Source organism: Wyeomyia smithii, chromosome 3, assembly GCF_029784165.1.
Source record: "Wyeomyia smithii strain HCP4-BCI-WySm-NY-G18 chromosome 3, ASM2978416v1, whole genome shotgun sequence".
Taxonomy (NCBI): Eukaryota; Metazoa; Arthropoda; class Insecta; order Diptera; family Culicidae; genus Wyeomyia; species Wyeomyia smithii.
The window spans coordinates 74,966,065-74,987,513 of NC_073696.1; positions in this window are offsets into that span (position 1 = coordinate 74,966,065).

Genomic DNA, 21,449 nt, shown 5'->3' on the forward strand with positions numbered 1-21,449 from the left:
ATTTTAAACAACGGTGAAATGACACGTATCCCGAAACCTCCAGCGCGCCCAAGCGCTTTGGATCTATCCTTATGTTCGACGTCGCTACGGTTGGATTGCACATGGAAGGTAATCCTCGATCCTCACGGTAGCGACCATCTGCCTATTCTTATTTCAATTACTAACGGGTCAACTCGCATGCGACCAATTGACATTCCGTATGACCTCACACGAAATGTCGATTGGAAGTTATACGAGGAAATGATTTCAAAAGCGGTCGAGTCGATTCAACATCATTCACCACTTGAAGAATACAACCTCCTCGCGGGCTTGATTCTCGACGCCGCGTTGCAAGCCCAAACGAAGAAATATCCCGGCGTAACGATCAAAGAACGGCCTCCCACTCCGTGGTGGGACCAAGAGTGCTCCGATGTCTACACGCAAAGATCCGACGCGTTTAAGGCCTACCAGACGGGAGGTATACCTGGCGACTATTTACGGTATTCGGAGCTTGATACCAAGCTTAAAAGCTTGGCTAAAGCAAAGAAACGTGGATATTGGCGTCGGTTCGTGAACGAGACGTCGAGGGAGACATCGATGAGCACTCTTTGGAACACAGCCCGAAGAATGCGGAATCGCGTAACGGTCAACGAAAGCGAGGAGTCTTCAAGTAGGTGGATATTTGATTTTGCCAGGAAAGTATGTCCGGACTCTGTTCCTGAGCAAAATATTGTTCGCGACGCGTCTCCGAGCCACGACGCGATAGAATCACCTTTTACGATGGCAGAACTTTCAGTTGCCCTCCTGTCCTGTAACAATAACGCGCCTGGATTAGATAGAATCAAATTCAACTTGTTGAAGAATCTACCCGGCAATGCCAAGAGGCGCTTGTTGAACTTGTTCAATAAGTTCCTGGAGCAAAACATTGTACCGCAGGATTGGAGGCAAGTGAAGGTGATCGCCATCCAAAAACCAGGGAAACCAGCTTCTAATCACAACTCTTATAGGCCGATTGCAATGCTATCCTGTATCCGGAAATTGATGGAAAAAATGATACTCCGTCGTTTAGACCACTGGGTCGAATCAAATGGTCTACTATCAGAAACTCAATTTGGCTTCCGCCGTGCCAAAGGGACGAATGATTGTCTTGCGTTGCTTTCAACAGATATTCAGCTGGCGTATGCTCGTAAAGAACAAATGGCGTCTGCGTTCTTGGACATTAAGGGGGCTTTTGATTCCGTTTCTATTGACATTCTTTCGGGTAAACTTCACCGACAAGGATTTTCTCCAATTTTGAACAATTTTTTGCACAATTTGTTGTCCGAAAAGCACATGCATTTTACGCATGGCGATTTGGCAACTTTTCGCATTAGCTACATGGGTCTTCCCCAGGGCTCATGTTTAAGCCCCCTTCTTTACAACTTTTATGTAAAAGACATCGACGAATGTCTGGCAAATTCATGCACGATAAGACAACTTGCAGACGACAGTGTAATCTCTGTTACAGGAGCCAAAGCTGCCGATTTGCAAGGACCATTGCAAGATACCTTGGACAATTTGTCTGCTTGGGCTTTACAGCTAGGTATCGAATTCTCTCCGGAGAAGACTGAGATAGTAGTTTTTTCTGGGAAGCATGAACCTGCTCAGCTTCAAACACAATTAATGGGTAAAACGATTTCTCAGGTTTTGGTACACAAATATCTTGGTGTCTGGTTCGACTCTAAAGGCACCTGGGGTTGTCACGTGAGGTATCTGATGAAAAAATGTCAACAAAGAGTGAATTTTCTTCGTACAATAACCGGACAATGGTGGGGAGCCCATCCAGGAGACCTTATAAGGCTTTACCAATATTGTCTGTTATTGAATACGAGTGTTTCTGCTTCCGCTCCGCAGCAAACACACATTTGATCAAACTGGAGCGAATACAATATCGTTGTTTGCGTATCGCCTTAGGTTGCATGCAGTCGACCCATACGATGAGTTTGGAGGTTTTAGCTGGAGTACTACCATTGAAAAACCGCTTCTGGAGCCTGTCTTCTCGTATTCTAATCAAATGTGAGGTCTTGAACCGTCCCGTGATTGAAAATTTTGAAAGGTTAATCGAACTTAATTCTCAAACCCGTTTTATGACATTGTATTTCAATCACATGTCCCAAAATATTAACCCTTCTTCGAATATTCCAAATCGTGTCGACTTATCAAATACTTCTGATTCTACTGTGTTTTTCGATACATCCATGATAGAAGAAACTCGTGGAATCCCGGATCATTTACGCGTGCAGCAGATCCCTAAAATTTTTTCCAATAAATATCGAAACATCAACTGCGACAATATGTACTACACTGACGGATCACTTCTTGATGGGTCCACTGGCTTCGGTATCTTCAATAACAATTTAACCGTCTCCCATAAGCTCGATAATCCTGCTTCTGTTTACGTCGCAGAATTAGCTGCAATTCAGTACACCCTAGGGATTATCGAAAAAATGCCCACGGACCATTATTTCATCTTTACGGACAGTCTCAGTTCCATTGAGGCTCTCCGATCGATGAAAGATGTTAAGCACTCTCCGTATTTCCTGGGGAAAATACGGGAACATCTGAGTGCTTTATCCGAAAAATCTACTCAGATTACCTTAGCGTGGGTCCCTTCTCACTGCTCGATACCGGGTAATGAGAAAGCGGACTCTTTGGCTAAGGTGGGCGCAACAAACGGTGATATTTATGAAAGACCAATTGCCTTTAATGAATTTTTCGCACTTGTACGTCAGAATACGATCATCAGTTGGCAAAATGCTTGGACCAGAGGGGAATTGGGAAGGTGGTTACATTCCATAATCCCCAAAGTATCGACGAACCCGTGGTTCAAGGGGTTGGATGTAGGTCGGGATTTCATTTGCGTGATGTCCCGGCTTATGTCCAATCACTATAGATTTGACGCGCGAGTCCGTCGTGTTGGGCTCGGGGAAAGTGGTATCTGTGCCTGTGGTGAAGGTTATCACGACATAGAGCATGTGGTTTGGTCATGCCCTGTACACCGTGACGCCAGGTCTAAATTAATAGCTTCCCTGCAGGCCGAGGGTAGACAGCCGGCTGTTCCTGTTCGTGATGTCTTGGCGAGCCGTGACCTATCCTACATGTCCCTTATATACGTTTTCCTGAAATCCATCCACGCCCCAGTCTAGTCCCGTTCCCCTCCGTCTACACCCAACAAAACGACAAGAACACGTTTGAACCTTAAGCACAAAACCAGCAACCAGACCCCGCACAATAGAACCAGGACCCAAGGACTACGAGCCTCTGTCCCAACTCACGACATCGTGGCTCAGCAGAACGAATCCATACATGCCATTCGACGATTATCAGTCGACCATTGAACAACAAAACACTGATTGGAAATCCCATGCTAGTTTTAAGTTAGACTTAATTTCAGCTCGTAGTCGGCAGCGAGGATAAAAAATTTGCTTTAGTTTTTAAGTCATCAGATATAATTGGCGCCGTTAAACATTAAATTGTATTTGTGCCGTGTCAAATAAATGTTATGTGAAGAAAAAAAAAAAAAAAAATAAAAAAATCTTATATTAATTTATTTGTGTTTCCTGTTGTGTACTCAAAAACTATATTAATTTTATTTTCAATCGAAACAAATTATTGCTGCATCACAATGACTCACAGAACGAATCTAGGCATCACTAGTAAAATGGAAATGGTTGTTTGTCATCAAAGTTAGTGTTTGGTCAGTTGTAATATTTTCATAAATGCAAAAATGATTTAAACGCCAACTTTTCTAAAGCGTTCTCGTTTTAGGAAAAGTTGTGGTTTTAATGCAATTATACTAGAAAATCACTTATGTTTTTTTCATTCTTGTCGTCAAATTTAAAAACAAAAAAGTTTCATTTCAAAGACATTTTAACTTGGAGCACGGTTCATAGTCCAGGGTTGTTGAACTGTAATTTTCTGGAATTTATTTTTAATCAAGTTGTTTTCCAATTCAAAACTAATTCTTTATTTCTTTCTTTCCTTTTTTCTGTCTATCTACCAACCTGTATTTTATGAATTTTGTGGAGCTTCGGTACAAATCATTTGAATTTTCTCAACGTTTCGACACCGGTTGGTACCATCCTCAGGGAAACTATATTATTTTTTTAAGCTAGACATTGTTTACAATTTTTTCCATATATTGCCTATTTACAAATCTTTGTTTTGTTGATCATCCTGTGGGTAAATTGGGACAAATGCAACCTATAAAATTTGGTAGTACTTCAGCTTAGCTTAAAGGAAAAGCATTGACATCATAATTCCGAAACAAAAGCTAAAATATGGAATTTTAAGGAAAAGTCCAGGAGATGTACAATCTTTGGCAAAAATGTGTGTTTTGTATGCCTTAACAATTCCTTCGAACAACACTTTCATGTAAAATGCAGTTAGCAAAAGTTAAGTACAAAAAACTGTATTTTGAGTAGGTTCCATGTACTTACCTCCAAGTACTTGTACCAATATACTTTGTAACTTTGCACCTAATGAAGATAGGATTTTTATTTGTTCAACAAAGTTTCATATTTTAGAATTTTCTACAACTTTTCTGAATAAATCATTCCTCTATATTTTAACACAAACACAAAACAATTGTTCCGAAGACACTTTTAAGCTAGGCTGAAGGCCCGAGGCGCTATGGAATTGAGTTCCACTTTTTGACTTATTGGACCACTGTGCACCGGTAGTATTAGTCTCCTATAGATTTCGTGCGAATCTGTAGACCTAAGCTGACTACGCAATCCGTAATAAGTCCTATCGATTGCACCACCGCAACACCAACACCCGTCAGACTACCACGGTCTCTGCTATATACCATGTGCTTCATTTTGGCAGTGTCTATAGTGAGTCCAATGCTCACAGCTTCTCTTCTGAGCACCGTAGATGCCTCCTTCACAGTTTTACGATTAACAACGAAGAAGTTAATGATTTCGTGACAATAATGACGCTCCTCTTTACACCTGCCCTTTGAAAAGCCTTCGTATGCCCTTTCACGGCTATGTTTAACAGCAGGGCCTTGCTTCAGACCATCTAACGCCACAAAAGCATCCAAAAATTTGCCTGCTGTCCCGACACATGATGTGAAACCACCATTGGTCGCATTTATTAGCTTGATAAGTTTTGTATGGGAAACCATGTTCCAGAATTTTCTGCCACAGCTCGTTGCATTGCACTGAATCGTACGCTGCCTTGAAGTCTCGTAGATGAGTACTTCCAACCAGTCCATAGGTAGTTTCTGCTTAAACCATACCTTCAAGATGACTTATACAACATCATATATATTCCCATTTTTCCAAATCTTGTACAACGACACCGGTACGTAAATACTTTTGAGCCCAAGCGCTATAGAGTTCCAGCTGGCGCTTTTGAACGCATGCTTCACGCCTAGCGTGATGATTGCGCAATAGCGTATGTCCCCTCTGCGTTTGGTGTTTGCCGTTTTGGTGGCGTTGAAAATAGTATCCCACTTGAATCTACGCTTCCGGAAACCGAACTGGTTACTTGCCAGACCGTTTACACCCTCTAGTACATTACCCGTCTGTTGAGGATAATCCTCTCAAGCACCTTGCTAGCGGTGTCCAGCAGGCAAATAGGACGTTTCCAAGCTTTCGGCAGTAAGACCAAACTCTGCCGCTTCCACCTGCCAAGGAAGAGGCAGTGATTCAGGCACTTCTGCATGACTGCCCAAAACAGCCCGGGGGCTGTTTAAGTCGCCAGCCTGATTGTCAGGTTAGGAATACCATCCGGTCCCGGTGTCTTGCTCATTTAGGACATTGGAGATCACGATTTTCCCCATTCGAAACCCTAACCTCTCCCTCGATCTCGACACGGCTGTCGTCGCTCACGGATTGGATATTCGACAGGTTGGCCGACTATCCCTGGTCTGGGTCTGAGATACTGGAACTTCGGACGTGGGACTCGACAGCCGGAGGCCATGCACTAGGCTCGTGGCGTGGAGAGAGTCCCCCGGTGATACGCTCCAGCATCGCTGGTGATCGCTCTGCAGGTGTCAGCGCGCCTTTGGTCATGGCCTATCGAAGCAGGCCCTCTTTCTTGCCTTAATCACACTCTTTAGCGCCGATCTTGTAAAACCGAATTCTGCGCGGCGCTCAAGCGCCAGTAAGCCGGTGGTTCCCATTTCTAGGTTGGCGTGACCTAGGTATGGTGTCGTCGCACGCAAGCGATAGTATATCAACTATTTGGCCAGCAGTCGGGCGGAACCAGCTGCCTCCATCGCACTCTCTTCGTCGAATACCTCGGCATCGAAATGCGATGTCTTCCAGCTGCGGACGGTGTGAGTGTTGGTTCTACCCGTTACTTAACGCCTCGCGTTGTTTTCTACACTATGGCAAACTGGTTTGTGGTCGCTATTGGTATAGCCCTCGTCTACCCTCCAGTTCGTGAACAGTCCTGGGCCGGAGAACGTCACATTGATGATCGACTCCGCACCATTTCTGCTATATGTACATACAGAGGCTAGATCTGAGTTGAGCTTTGCCAAAACCTTCAACAGGATCTGACCCCTCTGCTCTGTAGAGTGACTTCCTCACTCAACAGCCCAAGCGTTGAAGTCAATAGATAAATTGTTGACCATCTGGGTGCACCTTTCGGTAGACCAACGTGGCGGAACATAGCAACTGCAGTAAAACATTCCGTTCACCTTGGCAACAGCGTACCCTTCGTTTGAAGTTGAAACAACCTCTTGAGCCGGGAAGCTGCCCGTCGTTCATACGGCCGTCATACTGGACTTATACGCAATCCAGTTACCATTTCCGGGAGGGATGCGGTAGAGATCCGATACGATGGCGATGTCTTTTTTTTTTAGCGACTCAGTGACTGCTTGGTATAGCAGCTGCTGAGCCGCATAGCAGTGGTTCAGGTTCAGTTGCGTTACACTTAAGCCCGTGGTTTCGCAGCAGGCTTATCTAACCGGCTGGGCACCTGGGGCCTCCCATAAAGTATTTGGCGTCCCATTTTTCGTAACATACCATGCACTTGAAAGTCTCCCCGCAATTCTTTGCTCTATGGCCTGCACCTCCGCAACGACTGTATAAGCTGCTTCTGCCGGGCCCCTTGCAGGGACTTATGTCCTTCCTCGAAGCACCGGAAGCAAACGTCCGGTTGTTGGAGTACACCCAGAGGGTATACAGACCAGCTAACCTATAGCTTGCCTTTCTTTAGTGCCAGGTTCGCATATGCCGATGCTAGTCGGAAGGTAGCTTGGCGCTTTTTACCCTCCTTGCTCCCTTTCCCTGCTACGGTAACCCATGGGTTTCCCTCAGTCGCCACTCCGGCCGATGTTCCGGCCGTTGAGCCTGTTGGTGTGTTGGCTTACGAGGCTAGCTTCCAACCAACCGCTTCTTCATGTTATGGGGGGGGGGGGGGCGCTTCCCCCGGGGACTGCCTCGTTCGCTTGCCGACTTGCCCCTTAGACCAAAGTCTGAACTTGCTTAGATTCAGCTGCCCTCCCAGTCCTTGCCCCCTTTTCGGAGGCTTCATCTCGAGCCAAAAATTTGGCGTACTCATTTTGAGCTTCAACGATGGTAGCCCGAAGCAGGAGGAGGCTTCAGTTCCCTGGATACATTGCTCATATTCGCAGAGAACTCGATGATAGATTCATAACCTCCCAGCTGGTTCCGAAGTTCGATGCGGGCCTAGCAAGCCTGTCGTCGTAGGTTCGAGTCCCGGTTCGGGAGAGATTGTGTCAGTTTGTGCCACCTTAGGCCGCTTGTTCCTGCTCATTTCGATGGCCTTGAATAACAAGGGACCATCGACCGTTATATCCGGTGTGGAAACAGGCGTGTTAGTCTTTCCGCCCCGGGTTTTGCTGCATCCGTCTCTGCCTTTTTCTGCGAAGACCGCTGGATGCCATCTCGCGCGAAGGGATTTCGTAGTCCCTCCACATCCGTCACTTGTTTTTATTTGAATTCATTTTGGTTGATTAAGTCCCTCCTTCAGCCAGTATCTTTGTTTATAAAGGAGTATTCGCCTATGTGGTCCTATGGTGGTCTATGGCGAAGCAGTGAGGTCATGGCTAGGGTAGGCCGCCCATAGCGCGTTATGAGCAACTATGTCGCCCCCGGTCGGCGTTAATCAGGAATGGGAATCTGGTCTAAACACCAATTCCCACTATCTGATCCTTCTCCTTCCTGATTCCCACCAGGCAATGGACGCGGGACAGAGACCCCTGCACCGGTTGTTATCTTGCCGTTTTAAGCCGTTGTCACACGACCTTACTAAGGAAGCTCGGCGTTTCAAGCCGTTGTCACACGACCTTACTAAGGAAGCTCGGCGCAAGTGCCAGCCCAAAATCGTGGTACGAAAACGAAATCCGAATCGAATCATAAAAGGTTGCGACCAGCTGCCGTAATTAGGAACTTACTGATATCGGCCTCAATGGGTGGGTTAGTGTGTTTTGGATGGTGGAAGCGGCACAACTCGCTCCATCGGAGATGCTTCCGGATACTTGTGGCTTTTGCGAGTAGTCCCCCGAGTACTGCCCAGTGTTCGACCCTGATCACCCCTAGGCGATCTCCCGCTGCTGGTCCCGGACTGTCGGGTACTGTCAGTGGTCACGCACATATTGCATGACCTCGGTGATCGCCTCGCGCAGATCCGTGGTGGCATACAGCTCTGCTAAACCTATAGACTCTAAAACCTAGCAATGGACAGTGTGTTCTGCTCACACGAATTGATAACTGAAACTATCTCAAATTAACAAATTTACAAATTTTTATTCATTCCACTCTACCAAAAAGTTTGGATTTATAAACGCTAGTACATCAGGCCCGTTTTTATTGTTGATATAGCTGTTTTATTTCCCAGTCACTATTGCGGTTGAATATTTTTGTTCCGCTAGTGACAATTTAATCATCTACGAGCTTGAGATTTTCAAAACGACCCGTTACTGAATATGCGGTGCCTACAGTGACGAGAGAGAGAGAGAGACCGCGCCATTTTTTTGATCGGGATGCGTCTGCTGTGAAAACTCCGTACAACGTAAATCATCGGAACGAATGGTTAAAGTTTCCACATTCAATCACTAACGTGCCGTACAGCCCCCCGGATGGCATCTGAGGCGAAGCAGTCAGCTTCAACTTCTCGTTTTTTTTTTGTCCAGCGGCCGCCCGGGAACTAATCGTTACCACCAGCCAGTCAGTGAGGAGAGCGCACGTATACAGACACCAATAACGACGCGCGAGGATCCGTTTTGAAATGCGCAGCGAGCACACTTATTCGAGTCCAATGCAAATGATAAAGTTTCGGTTTCGGTAAACATTAACGTGTTTTTGACATTTATAAATGGGTTTTTGTGGAATTTTGATTCGTCTCTCCGCTGATTCGGCGCTGGAAACCAGAGGGGGAGTGGTTATTCTTCCAGAGCAGGATGGGCGCTTTGTGCGATGCTCGGTTCTAGGCTTTGGGCGCACAGCAGGGTGTCTCACAATTGTTCGGGAAGATTTCTGTCGCGTGAGACATATGGTTGCTTTTTATTCTATTTTAGTGACATTACACTTTTCGAGTTGTAACGAAATAGTAACACATTGTATTTAACGCATTTACGAACGCGGAAAAAACTTTCATTTCATTAAGCACCCTGCAAATTGGCTTTTGGCTAGCCACTCACAGATGTCGGACACCGTAACGGTTGACTGGATTTATGTTTGAGCAAAAGATTGTGGAAAACTTTCATCTATTTTCATGAGATTTATATTTTCGCTTTTTGGTTTCGTTGGCATGCTAGCGAAGTCGACCGCAACTGCCAGGCTTCTGCACCGAGTCGAGAACTGCAAAGGGCGTGAAACTTTTGGAATTGTTTGAGTTTTTAATGGAAAGCAGAGGGTTTTCTCAACTTTTCTTCTACAGTCGATGATGCTGCCTAACACCGCTGGCGCTTTGCAATTGAGCTGCTCGAGTGTATGCTGGCAGTAAATTGATTCATGTAGCTGTCAGTGCAAATTTTTCATTCAGCTGAGAATTGCTATCTGAAGTTTGATCCTGTTTCTACCCTTATACATTACAGTGCTATAGTAGCTAGGCAACGCTCCGAGAGAAAAAGTTCTCAGGGCTGAGTAAAGTCAGCCAATCAATATGGAAAAGCTAAAGTCTGTGCACGTTCAATTTATGCTTCCTTATGTAGGGCTTGGCTATTTTCCAGACCTCTAACATAATTTCGCGTCCCCTTCTCGCGGATCTTAGAACTTGCTTATTCCAGCCACATCTACAGAACGCTTTTCGGGTGATGAAAAAATGATAATACTTATGGCCGGCGACGACTTGCGTGAAAAAGTGACAACTTTCTTGCCGAACGTGCCGCGATTGTGACTGGAATAAATTTCGTCCCATCGATTTATGGTTCCGCACGGCATAGGGCAGCTGAAAGTAGCAGAACGCGGCTTTTAGCAATATAAGTCGTTATTTGTCGTTAGCGTTGGGGAGTCTAAGTGTTCGGAGTGATTTGAAGTTTTTGACGTTCCGGATGTTTTCTTTGTTTTTGTGATAAAGTTTTTTGAAGCGGATACTTTTAGTGTTATGGGTTTGCACTATGAATATAGTCGGGTTTCGGGTTTTGGAGCCTAAGCCCCGACCATCTTAAATGAGGAAATTAATAATATTAAGCAACTGCAAAAACCATCAACATTTTAATACCATTCGAGGTTCACAGTGTAAGGGTCAAAAACTAAAACTTCGGGTTCGGGTTCAAATAAGAGAAATAAGGTTCGAACCCACACTATCAGCGAAGGCCGAGCATTTGATTTAGTTTTGATCAGAAAACCTTGTAAATGATGATTTTTGTACCTCTTTGTGCTTGATAAAAATATTCTCTTTTCTTTTAGGGTTCTCTTAATGTCAAATGATCAGGAAATGCCGCAACTTTCGAACAGTGAAGACCTAAGATTTAGTTCATTTAATTCATATTCATGATACATACAAACTAAGATACGAATTTCCATATTTCTTCGTGGTTTTGTTTATTCATCGCAACTATTTTTTCTAATAAACAAAGAAGGTCCAATAGAAAACGAAGGCTCCTGTCTGCGGAGTGATATCACAGCTTGTAACTGCCATCTAGATGCAATGAATTTTTTTTATTCACACAAACAGAGCTGAAATCATATGAAAAGGACTCCGGTAACATCTACTTCCAGTCGTTTGAAAAATTAATTCAAGTTTGTTCTAGTGGAAAACTTTTATCTTGTCGGTGCAAGTTAACCCGTAAAGACCCGGGACGGAACTTTAATTTAGAAAATGGTCGTTCTCAGCGATGCTGCGGCCGATTTGAGTAAACTCGGAATATTATTCAAGGGGAATAGTTGCTCTAAGTTTTAGTAAGGGTGCCACCCCTCTGAACCCCTCCCAGTTTATGTGGGACCCAAATATGTCTGTGCCTTTTTTTATTTTTTCCTACTGATTGAACAAACGCATGGATTTATCATACGTATCAAATGTCCTTTGCATCAAATCATGTCGAGTAGATGAAATACGATTAACAAAAGTAAATTTTGAAGTTACCAAATTATTTCAGTGCAAAATCACATAACTACGTATTTTTATAGAAAGTCAAAAAAGATGTTCTACTGAGGGAGATTGTAGCTGTGTCCTTCAAGTTTTCTACTCTACATTTTTAGAATTAGGTCTTCTAAGTCCAAATATGTTAAAAGATTCATTCTAGCATATACAGATTTTGAGAAAAACAAGTTTGAATTCACTAAAGTACGAATTTTCATGGAAATTCGATTTTCTCAGTCTCTCACAGTAGGTTTTTATTTTGTTTTTCCATTTTTCAACTTTGCATTTTTAGAAAAAGGTCTCCTGAATTCAAATATGGCGAAAGATTTATTCTAGCATGAACAGATTTTGAGAAAAACAAGTTTGAATTCACTAAAGTACGAATTTTCATGGAAATTCGATTTTCTCAGTCTCTCACAGTAGGTTTCTATTTTGTTTTTCCATTTTTCAACTTTGCATTTTTAGAAAAAGGTCTCCTGATTTCAAAAATGGCGAAAGATTTATTCTAGCATGAACAGATTTTGAGAAAAACAAGTTTGAATTCACTAAAGTACGAATTTTCATGGAAGTTCGATTTTCTCAGTCTCTCACAGTAGGTTTCTATTTTGTTTTCCATTCTTCAACTTTACATTTTTAGAAAAAGGTCTCCTGAATTCAAATATGGCGAAAGATTTATTCTAGCATGAACAGATTTTGAGAAAAACAAGTTTGAATTCACTAAAGTACGAATTTTCATGGAAAATAGATTTTCTCAGTCTCTCACAGTAGGTTTCTATTTTGTTTTTCCATTTTTCAACTTTGCATTTTTAGAAAAAGGTCTCCTGAATTCAAATATGGCGAAAGATTTATTCTAGCATGAACAGATTTTGAGAAAAACAAGTTTGAATTCACTAAAGTACGAATTTTCATGGAAATTCGATTTTCTCAGTCTCTCACAGTAGGTTTCTATTTTGTTTTTCCATTTTTCAACTTTGCATTTTTAGAAAAAGGTCTCCTGAATTCAAATATGGCAAAAGATTTATTCTAGCATGAACAGATTTTGAGAAAAACAAGTTTGAATTCACTAAAGTACGAATTTTCATGGAAGGTCGATTTTCTCAGTCTCTCACAGTAGGTTTCTATTTTGTTTTCCATTCTTCAACTTTACATTTTTAGAAAAAGGTCTCCTGAATTCAAATATGGCGAAAGATTTATTCTAGCATGAACAGATTTTGAGAAAAACAAGTTTGAATTCACTAAAGTACGAATTTTCATGGAAATTCGATTTTCTCAGTCTCTCACAGTAGGTTTCTATTTTGTTTTTCCATTTTTCAACTTTGCATTTTTAGAAAAAGGTCTCCTGAATTCAAATATGGCGAAAGATTTATTCTAGCATGAACAGATTTTGAGAAAAACAAGTTTGAATTCACTAAAGTACGAATTTTCATGGAAATTCGATTTTCTCAGTCTCTCACAGTAGGTTTCTATTTTGTTTTTCCATTTTTCAACTTTGCATTTTTAGAAAAAGGTCTCCTGAATTCAAATATGGCGAAAGATTTATTCTAGCATGAACTGATTTTGAGAAAAACGAGTTTGAACTCACTAAGGTACTAAGGTACTCACTAAGGTACACTAAGGTACACACTAACACAAACGTTTTGCGGTGCCAGTGCTCACATCGATTTTTTTTTATTTTCGTTGGTTTGGTTAGTTATTCGTAGTTCCGACCGTAGTCTCCGTATAAATTGTCCAAGAAAACAAAAAAAAACTCTATCGTCCGCTTTATTTACTCTAAAGACTAATCACAAGCCACGTGACTCTTTTTTTTTTTGTTTTAAAACTTGGAAGGCTTTAATTTTTTTTTCAGTTCGTATATTTCTAAACCAACCCGAGATTCCGTATGGTTTATAAATATACGAATTCTGCTCTATGCTATAAACCAAAACTTTGATACCGAGTTGCTGGTATCTAGTAAGATACAGATATAATTACTTGTCTGAGACGTACATACTTTGATAATTTTAACTATGTTTCACTCAAAATCTGTTCATGCTAGAATAAATCTTTCGCCATATTTGGATTCAGGAGACCTTTTTCTAAAAATGCAAAGTTGAAAAATGGAAAAACAAAATAGAAACCTACTGTGAGAGACTGAGAAAATCGAATTTCCATGAAAATTCGTACTTTAGTGAATTCAAACTTGTTTTTCTCAAAATCTGTTCATGCTAGAATAAATCTTTCGCCATATTTGAATTCAGGAGACCTTTTTCTAAAAATGTAAAGTTGAAAAATGGAAAAACAAAATAGAAACCTACTGTGAGAGACTGAGAAAATCGAATTTCCATGAAAATTCGTACTTTAGTGAATTCAAACTTGTTTTTCTCAAAATCTGTTCATGCTAGAATAAATCTTTCGCCATATTTGAATTCAGGAGACCTTTTTCTAAAAATGCAAAGTTGAAAAATGGAAAACCAAAATAGAAACCTACTGTGAGAGACTGAGAAAATCGAATTTCCATGAAAATTCGTACTTTAGTGAATTCAAACTTGTTTTTCTCAAAATCTGTATATGCTAGAATGAATCTTTTAACATATTTGGACTTAGAAGACCTAATTTTAAAATGTAGAGTAGAAAACTTGAAGGACACAGCTACAATCTCCCTCAGTAGAACATCTTTTTTGACTTTCTATGAAAATACGTAGTTATGTGATTTTGCACTGAAATAATTTGGTAACTTCAAAATTTACTTTTGTTAATCGTATTTCATCTACTCGACATGATTTGATGCAAAGGACATTTGATACGTATGATAAATCCATGCGTTTGTTCAATCAGTAGGAAAAAATAAAAAAAAGGCACAGACATATTTGGGTCCCACATAAACTGGGAGGGGTTCAGAGGGGTGGCACCCTTACTAAAACTTAGAGCAACTATTCCCCTTGAATAATATTCCGAGTTTACCCAAATCGGCCGCAGCATCGCTGAGAACGACCATTTTCTAAAAAAAAGTTCCGTCCCGGGTCTTTACGGGTTAAAAAGCAAAACGAGAAAATATTTACGGTTAAAATTACCGCTACACAGCTAAACTTCTCCCGCGCTCAAACTGCGGGTGTCAAATAAATAGAGAAAGATCGGATAGTGAACTCTCAGCAACTTATGATTCATGTTGGATGTTTCCTGTACACTATTTTGAATATGCCGGTACTGCAGGAGACATACACACCGATGTTTTCCCCTGTCTGCAGTAGGTATCTTAATCTTTATTTGGTTTTATTTATTTGCGGATGTACCAAGAGAGATGAAACGATACTACGGAGTTTCTTGGCACCGTCGTCATCATCGTCTTCGCATTTGACTTTCACCACCATTTAGCTTTTGGATTGAATCGAAATTCACATCCTGTCTCGTGCGGAAGTCGGAGAAAAAACTATTCTCAACTACTTCTGTCGATGTCACATTCAGTGAGGAAAGCTTTTTCATTGATGTGGTTGTTCGAGAAACCATGCCGGGATTAACCGGACGTTCAACGCCGGATGTTGAAGGCCAACACTTGTTACGGAAGGAAATTCACCTTCTTTGGCATGGATAATTGCTTCACAGACATTCCAGATCCTCAGTCGGTAGAGTCGTCAACATTCGAATTATCTATTGTGGCTGAAAACGATTCATGACAGCTTCCGTCGGAATGCGACCCTGCACTGCGGAGCGCTGTCGAAATGCGTTAATTCAGAAACATCTGACGGTCGGAAGTTTCTGTCGCATTCGCATTCATTCGTTTCACCTTCAGGGATTCACATCGATAATCTCCGCTGTGGAATTCCGTTATCCTTTTATCGTTGGTAGTCGTCCCGGTTCGCGAGATCCGCTGGCCACCCAAAGTCCTAAATCATTCTTACCGGCTTCCCTCTCTATCAGCGTCAAAATGAGACTGATGATTACGGATTTTGCGGACACCGTTGGCGTTACCGAAGGAAATTCCGCTCTCTTCCTCCCGACTTTCGCAGAGCTGAATTTATTTTATCAAGATGGGTGTGCTCATTAGGATGCCACGGCGTCGACAGGCAATCTATCGTACCATACATATTGGTTTTTCGTTGTCCACAAGCCGGATATACTAGTTTGTCATTTGGAGAGTCACAATGAAGTTCTACAGTGGGCTCGATTCTAAGATATCGCCAAAAAATGTGAATTAGATTTCAGATTCCGGTTTTCTCGTTAATTTTTATCGTAGTGACCTATTCGGTTATTCATGATAACAAAAAAAGAAACAATCTCCACTCCTTGACCCACAGTGTGGTGGTATCGAATCAATGCCGCCTGCATAAATCAATCATTTGCTCCAGTGTTGTTTCATATTAAACAATAGAATGGTTGAATGCATCCAACATATTGCTTGTCAAGTTTGGACACGGGAAGGGTTGGGGTTGGAGGATGTAACCTGACCGACCAGGAAATCGCGCCCTTGATAGTACTATTGTTTTATACAGAAGGTAGTGCTAATAAGAAAGCTAATCTTTGCCTTCTTTATTATTGCTTGGTACAATCTGTCTCGTTCGTAGTTAAATGATACATTGCTACCGAAAGCAACGTCTTGATAAATAAGATGATAAAATAAACGAGTGTCTCAATAAATAACAATTTCAGTGTCTGCAAATAGCCCATTCGGACGGTTGCCATTGTCGTTGCCATCGGCTCGAAGCGTCCGGATAGCAGTGGGCGACTCGATGTAGGCCAGAACCAAGACTGATTACTTTGTAGGAAGGATGAACATTAATCATTCAGGGTTGATAAGACTGACGATGGAACGGAGTGTGAACCGATGTAAATCGTGGCTGTTTTGTACATTTATTGATTTTGCTCTTTCATCTTAGCAACATATGTTTGCGGATGCTTCCGAGTGTACGGAGCTTCCTGTGTCTATCTAGAAGTTGTTATAACCAGCCTTTAAATTTTGAAGCTCGCTATAGTATAATTACGATATATCAAAAATGTGCAAAAGTAGTATTGTTTTATAGGTATTGTGATGTTTTCTCACAAAAAGACGTGAGTAACAATATTGTTTTTTTTTTTAGCTCAAATTGAATGTTTTTGCCAATCTACAGTTCGTTCTTTGACACTAACTCTCTATCTGCTTAAGTAAAATGCAACATGTTTGGTCGAGAACCTGCATCAACATAAAACTGGCAACCAATCCGCAAACATGCTGAATTCTATAAGAAATTTCTCAATATTTAAGCAGATAGAGAATTAGTGTCAAAAAACCAACTGTAGATCGCTCAAAAACGTTCAATTTGAGCCAAAAAAAAAAAAACAGTGACGTTAACTACGTTTTTTGTGAGAAAACATTAAAATAAAATACTTGTACGGGCGAAATACTGATACTCCGGATGGTGGTTAGAGTTGGGTGCAGGACCGATCGTGATATCATAGAATCAAAAATTCGACACAATCTTATTACACTATACAACGTGGTCATTTTCTGCTCTAATCTTTATTGATCACGATGAAACATTAGATGTATGTTGTGATGTCTATAACGTACTTGGTTCGAAAGAGCATGGAGTATTCTTTTGATCTAGCTAAAAGTAAAGAGAGCGAATAAAATAATAATTTTCTCTCTGTCTGGTGTGTAGTTGTGTAGAGTTACATTCTCTGATCCTATTTAGAACGATAGCCTTGATATAGCGTTAACAGTACAACTTTGGCATATTTCTGCTTCCAGAATGTTAGTCTTAGCATTCATTTAGAATATTTCGTCAGCTTTCGAATGAATCTAATAGAATTGCTCTAAGTGATATGACTCAAAAGTTAGAATTACTTTATTGAAGAGTATCCATGAAACATCAAGGTGGAATAACTTCGCGTAGAAAACATTAGGGTATATACGTAGAAGAGTTTTTTTTTCATCAAATGTGGTCCTCTATCAACCCCTTAAATATTTCCGACAAGGAACCTATCAGCTTGTATTAACATATTAACGTTGAGGTCCCATCCAACATGCTCATCGATCCGCTTCTCAACTTTCTGCGAGTATTCTGCAGTCACTCCTCCAGTTAATAACCGCTGGATGTTCAACTGTATCTTCCTCGTTGTTCTCGACTTCAATACGTTGGACAGCCGGACGTGGAACTTGCATATCATGAGATGGTGATCCGAGTCAACGGTGGTTCTCTGAATGACCTTACGTCTGTAACGTTTGAAAAGTGCTGACCATTGATCAGAACATGTCAACAGACGGTGGTCTGAGTCGGAGACTGCACCATCACCTCAAAGCGATCTCTAAAGCTCTTGGGGGTTATGGTGGACAACAAGCTCACGTTCGGGAGTCACGTCGACTATGCCTGTGAGAGGGCCTCATCGGCTATTGCAGCACTAACTCGTATGATGTCCAATAGCCCAGCGGTTTATGGCAGCAAGGTTTCGTCCATACTTAGGTATGGTGGGCCAGTGTGGTCCAAAGCGCTAGGTACCTGTAAACTGGAAAGTACCTACAGGCTCATGTGCCTGAGAGTTGCGGGTGCGTATCGTACGGTGTCATACGATGCAATCTGTGTCTTGTCCTGCATGATGCCTATCAGCATCGCCATCAAGGAGGACAGAGAGTGTTTCGACCAACGTGACACAAGGGGCATACGAGGTACCAGAAGGTCATTAGCTGTGTGCATGCCCTCAAAACTATCGACGGGGAAAAACACCCGCCGAAGTCGAACGCCGTGACCAAATATTGAGCAACTACGGGACGCCTAGACTCCACAGGAATACGTGCAGCAGCTGGAGGCAGAGCTAGTCAGCAGTTTGGCGAAGCTACCTTTGAAGATGGTTGGAGGAACATCCGATCCGCCATAGGTAGCACTGCTGCAGCCCTACTAGGTACAAGGGCTCTGAATCATAGAAATGACTGGTTTGAAGGCGAAGGCAAACAGTTAGTCGAGGAGAAGAACGTAGCACGGGCGTGAATGCTACAACACCGTACGAGAGCGAACATGAAACGCTACCAACAGACACGGAACAGGCAAAACTCGGTCCTCGGGAGCCAGAAGTGCCAGCAAGAGGACCGAGATCGCGTAGCGATGGAAGAGCTGTACCAATCTAACGACACTCGGAAGTTCAACGAGAAGCTGAACAGCCCCCGTAAAGGCTTCGTACCGCAACCTCCTTACAGACAAGTGCGAGGTGATCGAGAGGTGGAAGCAGCACTACGACGAGCATCTGAACGGCGATGCAGTAGAGCGCGAGGACGGTATGGCAACTGATCTTGGTGCACGAACAGAAGACATCAGGATTCCAGTCCCAGATCTCCTGGAAGTGGACTAGGACATTGGCCGGCAGAAAAACAAAAAAGCTGCTGGAGTGGACCAACTTCCCAGCGAGCTTTTGAAATATGGTGGAGAAACACTGGCTAGAACCATGCATTGGGTCATTGTCAAGGTTTAAGAGGAAGAACGAGTACCGGAGGAGTGAATGGAGGGTATTGTGTGTCCCAACTACAAAAAAGCGACAAGCTAGAGTGCTGAAAATACCGGGCAGTCACTCTGCTGAACGCCGCCTTCAAGGTACTCTCCCAAATACTCTACCATCGACTATCACCATTTTCGAAGCAGTACCTGGGGCACTACCAGGCGGGATTCATGGGTGCCCGCGCCACCACGGTCAGTTATTCACGGTTCGGCAGGTTATGGGGAAATGCCGCGAATACAACGTGCCCACACATCATTTGTTGTCCGATTTTAAAGCGGCGTACGACACAATCGATCGAATCCAGTTATGGCAAATTATGCACGACAACGGATTTTCGGACAAACTCACGTGGTTGGTTTGAAACCCCAAGAGGTTTAAGGCAAGGTGATGGTCTCTCGTGTTTACTGTTTAACATGGAAAGGTGTCATTAAAATAGCGAGGATCAACACGAGTGGCACGATATTCCAAAAGTCGGTTAAACTGCTTGGTTTCACCGACGATATCGACATTGTGGCTCGGATTTTTGTGAAGATGGCGGATACGTACGTCGGATTAAAGGCCGAAGCCAAACGGAATGGACTGGTCATCAATGCGATGAAGACGAAGTACATGAAAGGAAGAGGAGACAGTACTAACCTTCCACCTCGAGTTCAAGTTGGGGGTGATAAAATCGAGGTAGTCGATGAGTTCGTGTATCTGGGCTCACTGGTAACTGCCGACAACGATAACAACAGAGAAATTCAATGGCGCATTATGGCAGGAAATCGTGCATACTTTGGTCTCTGAAGGACGCTCCGATCGAGTAGAATTCGTCACCGCATTAAGTTAACCATCTACAAGACGCTGATCAGATCGGTAGCCCTCTACGGGCATGAGACATGGACTATGCTTGTTGAGTACCAACGCGCCCTTGCGATCTTCGAGGTGTTGCGTTCCATCTTCGGTGGACTGCAGATGGAGAACGGAGTGTGGAGAAAGAGAATTACCCAGAAATGCAGGAGCTGCTTGGGGAGCTATGTATCGTCCACACCGTTAAGATTGGCAGGTTGCGGTTGGATGACCATGTTGTAAGGATGTCGAACGACAGCCCGGTAAGTTGGTTCTTGAAACCAATCCGTCAGGGACGAGACGGAGAGGTGCACAACGGGCAAGGTGCATCGATCAGGTGGAAGGTGACCTGCGAATCCTACGCAGACTTCAGAGCTGGTGAACTGCAGCCATGGACCGAGTGTAATGGAGACGACTCGTACGTACAGCAAAGGCTACACCACGATTTGGGACTGTTTGGTTTGTAAGGTAATCTGTTTTCCAATTAATACGGAACCAACTCCTGCTTTCACGCCGCCACTGTAGTAGATGTGGTATTTAATTTAAATGTCCGCAATAGGATCTGCTGCCCGGAATTCACGTTCTCCCATGTTTGGCCACCTCACGTCTTGTCTAGCTACGACCTCCACATGCACCTCCCGCAGCCCTATGGCCAAGATACATGCGCACGCCGGTTCGAGCATAATCCTTTCATTCCCAATACCGAGTTTCCAATATTCGTTGTCCTGTTTCGTTCGCCTAGGTCCGTGCCGATTATACCGTATTATTATTTGCATTATTCGTAATAATTCCTATTCAGTATGCTAACCTACTAGGGCTTCAATACCCAAGTTCGCGATGGGGCTGCCGTTTTATATATAGCTAGCGAGGCACCGCATTTTATGATTCAGTCGGTAAAGGGTGTCCACGATGAAATTGCCACACCATTAAATTACTCTAACTTTTTAACCGTTGGGTAGAATTTAATGAAAATTTGGGTGGAATTAGTTAATAGTGCATTATTTACATCCTGCAAGTTTTAAAGTCCTGTGATCAAAACTCGCGGAAATGGAGTCGAAAGAACAGCTCGTGCGTGATAAAATCTTGCGCATTCATCACGAGAACAAGGATCTCTCGCATCTTTCCATCGCTAAAACGTTGGGAATCGCGAATTCCACGGTGTCGCGAGTGATTAAGCGGTTCGAGGAACGATTGACAACCGATCGGAAGCCCAGAAGTGGAGGAAAAAGTATTCCGTACAACACCAAAAATCACAACCGCGTAGTTGGGGCCTTCAACCGAAACCCGAACGCCTCCGTTCGAGATGTGGCTAAGAAGCTGCACCTAAGCCGAAGTTTTGTCCAGAAGGCCAAAACTAAGGCTGGGCTTCGAACGTTCAAGGTACAAAAGGCCCCTAATCGCGACGAGAAGCAGAACAAATCCGCCAAAACCCGTGCCAGGAAGTTGTACCTCAACATGCTGACGAAAGTTGAATGCTGCATCATGGACGACAAAACATATGTGAAGGTCGACTTCAAACAGATCCCCGGCAACCTGTTTTTCACGGCCAAGGATAAGTTCAGCGTTCCGGAGCATGTCCGCACTCAGAAGATGTCCAAATTTGCGAAGAAATTCCTGGTTTGGCAAGCCACCTGCACATGCGGGAAACGGAGTGCACCTTT